This window comes from Phocoena phocoena, chromosome 12, assembly GCF_963924675.1.
Source record: "Phocoena phocoena chromosome 12, mPhoPho1.1, whole genome shotgun sequence".
NCBI classification, from domain to species: domain Eukaryota; kingdom Metazoa; phylum Chordata; class Mammalia; order Artiodactyla; family Phocoenidae; genus Phocoena; species Phocoena phocoena.
The window spans coordinates 26,177,585-26,184,123 of record NC_089230.1 but is presented as its reverse complement, the minus strand read 5'-3'; positions in this window follow the sequence as shown (position 1 = coordinate 26,184,123).

Sequence of the window (6,539 nt, the reverse complement as noted above, 5' to 3'; positions counted from 1 at the left end):
AATGTTACTCAAGAGTACTTTTTAATGTAACACATCATTTCTTGTTCATATTTGAAATCTGTTGGAAGCAGTTTATCTTTCTATCAAGTCAGTTGAATTGTCTAAACGACACAAAATTATTGTTTTGGTGATTTGAATAGTGATACTACAATGAAGAAAGCTAGTCTAAGAGCTTGCCAAATTTCAGACATTTCTTACCATGCATTTGAACTAAGACCAGTCAACCCCAAATAAGACAACATTCCCTTTGAGACTTAAGAAAAAATAGACATTTCTACTAAATTTTTAAATATCCTAGGGACTGTTCTTTGTCTGAGGGTATATTTTCTGACCTGTTTAGAAAAGTGGTGGGAAAAAAAAAGTAGCACTGTTTATAATAAAACCTCTTTTTTGGTATAAAACCAGTTAAGTAGAGAACATTGCATCATGCATGAGAGAATCTTCCCCTGGGTGCGTCTAAAACTGAGTACAGAGTGCCATTCACAGATTCTAACAGATGCCCAACAGAGGAGATCCAGGTCCTCACCTCCCTCTAGTCTCTTGTGTTAATGAGGACTCTTGATGAAGTTTAAGGCACACAAGTGAGCAGCTCTAAATCAGAGCACATCCTGCGGAAGGAAACTTTACAATGGGTACCGAGGCCGGCCGGTTCGAATTCCAGATGTGGGGCCTGTACCCTGCCTCTGGCCAGCATCCATTTGTGCGCTCCACAGCTGGTGCATGTAAATGTGCCATATTGCCGTCCATCTGTTCAGAGAGAGCACAGTGGCACATCTTTCTCTGACAGTGGACCGTTTTATTGAATGCTATAAATATTGAAATTCATAGGCATGAAGCAGCAGATTTTTAATGTTACTTAGAGAGACATTTGAGCCACAACCTTTGGCAGAAGCATACACTGTTAGCATCTCAGTACACCGTGCGCCATTTGGTTCAGACTCATGAACAACTTTTCCAGGGATTTCATGGCTCTCCAATCCCAGGTAAAATGGAGTACAGACCCTGAGGGATGATATTTAATGTGAATGTCACCCTGCACACAATGTGCATTTGGGATATGGACTTTCCAGCCCTGTGCTGTGTTAAACCATATGTTAATGTTTTTATACTCAGAAAAGATTAGATTGGGGACCAATAAAGTTTCAAAACTACAAATAATAGGCGAAATGTGAAGCATTCCTTCAGCTGATTTTTTCCCAAAGTCTCTGAAATTTTCATTTTTTGAAATGGCAGGGCTATATTTTGTTATAGGAAACCAGCTTATCCATATTTTATAAGCTGATATGTGCAAATTTTGTACCAGAGAGTAAATATCCCCATTAATTTGAAATTACTGGCATGTGCTGGATAAGAAATAGAAAATTGCCTTGTGATGTTTTTCTCCTCTTGACCAAATAATCCTAAGCAAACTTTAAGGCAAAAATGAGGTCAATCAGAGCCCAGGAATGGAAAGGGTACAGGTTACCTTGTGTGATTTTGGCTTCTCTGGTAATGTTCTTTGTCTTTAGTGAGCAGAGAGCCAAGTCAAAGCTGTTTAAGACAAAAATGGACACAGTTTCTATATGAAGCTCCCTATACTTTCCCTTCAGTTCTGTTGTAAAAATGCTAAAGAAACAGAAAATGCCATTCTAGCAATTGTCCGGATTTAACAACAGAAGCGGATCATTCATTTAGAACAGTAAGTAGTTGGAAAAGGACGCAGTAATGCTCCCAGTTTGGCATTTGTTTACATCGGAGCTGTTTAACAAATGTGACGACTATTAAAAAATAAAATACTTTTCCTGCCTAATTGATGTAAAGAATTGAAGATGGTCAAAATCCAAACTGAATTTCAATTATTCTTCTGGCATGTACATTTCTCAAGATTGCGATGCCTTCTAACTTTTCTTCATTATCATTTTCCAATTGCTCTATGGTCTTTGTAGTTTTTTTTTTTTTTTTGTAAAATAGCAACTTGCATCTTTATTACTGAAGTTGTAACATTCCAACAATAACCTGTGTCATTGCTCAGACGTTTCCCTGGGTTCCCAATCAGCAGAGTTATGTAAGGTGGCAGGTTAATAAATGTGACACACTGAAATCATTTGTACCAGATTATCTCTCCTTCCACACTCTGACAGATGCTAAGTCCAGCTGGTAAAAAAAGTTTATAGGCGAGTTGGATCTGGGGTCTTCACACACTACACAATGTTGGCTACCAATGCTGGTTTTAATGAGTCACGGATTGCCTGTTTATCTTCTGCTTCCTGCTGTTTCTGCATTTTCTCTTCCAGAACAATCCTAGAAACACATGCTGCTACAGACGCTGGAGCAATGTGTGTAGACATTTGAGCCAAATTATTATAAAGAACTCTTTCTTCTCTGATATTAAAAAAGGAGCGAGAATTGCCCATTGCTTAGCAAATCGTTATCTCAGATGTTCACTGTGACATGCTCAATATGGCCTACCAGAAAAAGTTGGAGACATTTGAAACCTTAACAACTATCAAAATGACACTGTAATTGGCGGGTTTTGTTGTTCATGTTCTGGCTCAGCTAAAACTGCTCTAAACACTTTGTTTAATGATGTTACATTATGACAACACATGGCTTCTATACAGCAAGTCATCATGTTTAACATGCAACTACACAGGAAAAGTAGCAAGTGGCCAGGAAACTGTACCAGGAGTCACCCTTCAAAGTTCTTACGGCAAACCAAACAATGATTAGGCATGAGGTCTCCAAATAATGCCTCTTTTCACTAAAAGCTCACTTAAATCAGGTTTTCAATCCCACTGGTTTAAGGTATCTTTTTCAGAAAAGCTGTCGGTTTGAGTGTGTGTGTCTGTGCATGCGTGTGTGTTGGAGGGAGAGGGGAATATTGCAATCACATATTTAATATTTAAATGAGACTTGGCAAAATGGCAGAAAAAGAGAAACACACAAACAAGATCATCGCTTTAAGCAAATTGCCTGCTGAAACTCAGTTATTTTCCTTTGAATGTCAACAATTTTTTAAAATGTGACAAGAAAGTACACACTCTCCTCCAACTGATTTGTTAGTAGTGTATTCTTCTCCATTTTAATAAAGTTTTTGGTCATCTCCTGAATGTGTAGCTTTTGCTAAATTAGAAATATATAGTGAAAATGGATACAGCCTCTATCCTGTAGATATATATGGAAAAAAGGCAGCTATAAAAGAGCTTTGATGGAAGAGTCCAGTTAAAGATTATGGTGGGAGGTTGGAAAATGTTTGGCGTGTTGTTTGTGGAAGCATTTTGTATTGGGATGACTAAAGTTAGGAGAGGAAGTGTTGGACAAAGACACGTAAAATCGCATTTAGATGTTTGGAATATTCAGGAAGAAGCCAGGTGAGAATAGATGCTGAGTCTGGGCGTGAAGTGGGACATTCTTACAAGCTGTTCTTTGTGCTCTAGGAAAGGCTTGGAGGTCATGGCTAAAAATAATCATGTGTGCAGAAGAAATTAGGAAGCTGGTGTGTGGCATGGAGCAAGGATGTAATATAAAATATTTTGGAGGAGACAAAAGCAGAAGGCCAGGAACTGAGAAGTCATCCAGAGTTTATATCGTGCTTGAAGATGGTTTCATTATCTCAGAAAACCTGAAGGGAGATTTTTCCCACATGTCGCTCAATGTCCTTTATAGAAGATCCCTTGTGATAATTATCACTTGTATTGAGTTTTGGAAATTATTCCATTTCTTGAAATAACTCCATATTTTTATTTTAAATAACCAAGGCTGTAACACAATGTACTATATTACCATTTTAGATGTCCATAATTTATCAACCAATGATTGTTTAAGATTTGTTTGCTCACAGCAGGAGTCTGAAACAGTCTCTTGCTTCTGTCTCTACTGGGACATTTCTGCCATGTTTCATCTTTAAGTCAACTCAGTTACTTTTGGAAGTAGAGAGCATAGTACAAAGTGGAGACAATTCACAAATTTCCTCACATTGTGTAATGAAAATGTAGCTTTATTTATTTATGCCTCTTGATTTTTTAAAAAAATAATTCATCTAATTTTCATTACAATGACCTGACGGGTAGAGAGAAAACTAAACAGTATTTTAGCAAACTTCAGTCTGTTTTCAATAATTTGAAGACTTCCTCTAAGTGACTCAGTCTCTTTAGGTGAATATTCACTATTTTGGAACCCCTAGTACTCCTCTCCAACATGGCATCTGTGTACTTAAGGAAGAGGGGCTTACTCGCCCTCATGTTGAAATGGGGCTCTCAGTGGGCTCTGGTTTATCATCTCTGGTCCTTTTAGCTTTACGGGGAGGAAGTTGCTAGTCTCTGGGTGCCTCGCCATCCATCGTTGCTCCCTCAACTCTGCCCATGCCTCTGGAAGTAGCATCTTTGCTGAAAGCCTTCATCTGTGCCATCTCTGTTACCTGTCAGGGCTTTGGTGGATGCAATGGTGTCCTTGCACCGACCTCCTTCTCTCCTTCATGGGAGTCCTTGTTCCTTGGCCGCTGCTTTTCCCCTCAGTTTGTGACTGAAACCTGATGAACACAGAGATTGCTCTCCCTCAGTTCAGTCATGACCCAGTGGTCTTCCCTGACTAACAGAGGCTACTTTGGCTCTTGGAACTTCAGACCCCACCGAGCTTCTCCTACTTCCTTCATCCGTAGCTTCTGGCTTAGGCTGTGAGCTGTACAGCCTCTGTTCCTAACCCCTTGTCATCCCTGGAACTCACTGGACTCCACCTGTAGCGTCCTCTCTTCAACTTGCCCAGCATGCTCTTTTTTCTAGAACTCCTGCTTCTAGAGGAGAGCTTGGAATACACGTGTCTCGCCATCTGTTTCTCCTCTTCCTTCCCATAATTCTACCGGGCAAAAGGGATGGGTTCTTCCTCTAGTTTTATTGGAATTCTCTCCAACGTTATATTCCTTTCCTCTTTTTCACAGTAACTATTGTTTTCCCATTTTCCTGGGGCCATAGTGACAGAATTCCTGCTGGAGAATTATGGGAAAGAAGATAAAAATACATCAATTTAATATTTTCAGAGTATTAGGCTATCTGGAAGATTCAACAGTAGAGAAAGAAATTTAGTCAACAGACAAGAAGGAAAGGTTCTAGCATTGTGACTGTAGCAAAGAAATACAGGTATTTCTGCTCAAATGCAATGTATGTGTTCCTGAAAGTCCTCCTGTTCCCCCAAATGGCAGGATATATACTAAAAATAACAGGGCTCTTGGGAAAAACAGAGTTGGGGCAGATTTTTCAAAACCTATAGAATCTGTAACTGGAGAGTTAGCAAAAAACAATAGCAATCCCAATAAAAATTCTGGTATGGTTGAATGTCTACCGGTCACATTATGTCAAGGTTAGCTTTTCTTCTGTAGCCTTAAACCCCAGGCCACTTCTTCTTCCTTTGAAATATCTCATCAAAAATAATGTGATCCAAGACATATATTTCTTCATCAATCAAAAAATAATTTTTTTATCATAAATAGAATGGAACGTCTTCATAGCTTCTCCATCTATACTGTCAGTCTCCCAGATAGTCTAAAAAAATGGATTTGGCATTTAAAAAAAATTTTATTATACATGAAAAAAAACTTAAGTCCATAGTTTACATGAGAGTTCACTGTTTATGTTGTACATTCTATGGGTTTTGACAAATGTATAATGACATTTATCTACCCTTATAATGTGGCACAGAAAAATAGCTTCACTGCTCTAAACATTCTCTATGCTTCACCTGTTCATACTTCCCTTCCTCCCCCTAACCCATGGCAACCATTGATCTTTTTACTGTCTCCATAGTTTTGCCTTTTCTAGAATGTCATACAGTTGAAAACATACAGTATGTAGCCTTTTCAGATTGGCTTCTTTCACGTAGCAATATGCATTTAAATTTCTTCCATACCTTTTCACGGCTTGATAGCTCCTTTCTTTTTAGCTCTAAATAACATTGCAATGTGTGGATGTACCACAATTTGCTTATCCCTTCACCTATTGAAGGGCATGCCAGTTGCTTCCAAATTTTGGCAATTATGAATAAAGCTGCTATAAACTTTAATGTGTACATAGTTTAGCATAAAGGAAACCTTAGGGACTGAACCAGCCACGTGTTGCACTAAAGAAAGTGGCTTCTGTCAGGTTTTCAGCCTTTTCTTATGACTTTCAAATATTTATAGAACATGAATTGTGAGGATGGTTGTCTTTGTGTTCAAAATATTAAAGTTTGGGAAAGTTTGCACATGAACCAACATGTTTTCTTCGTTTCACTGACATCATGCTGTAAGTTCGATTTCAGATGTTCTCGTACATGTGGGAAAATTGTGTTGGGAGCTTTAACCTTCTTATGTTTCCCAATCTTTCCACAAGTAAGCGTTTCTTACACCCAAAAATATTGTGTCGGCTATACTTAAGAACATTAGAAATCTTTCAATCACTCAGTAGTGGGATTCTTCTTACCTTCTATCTTCCCTGACTCAACCGAATGACGATTGAGCAACAATCCCTGATTCTTTGAGTTGTTTGATAGCTTCTATGCACACAAGGCTTTCTGTGTTTAATTTTCTAAAG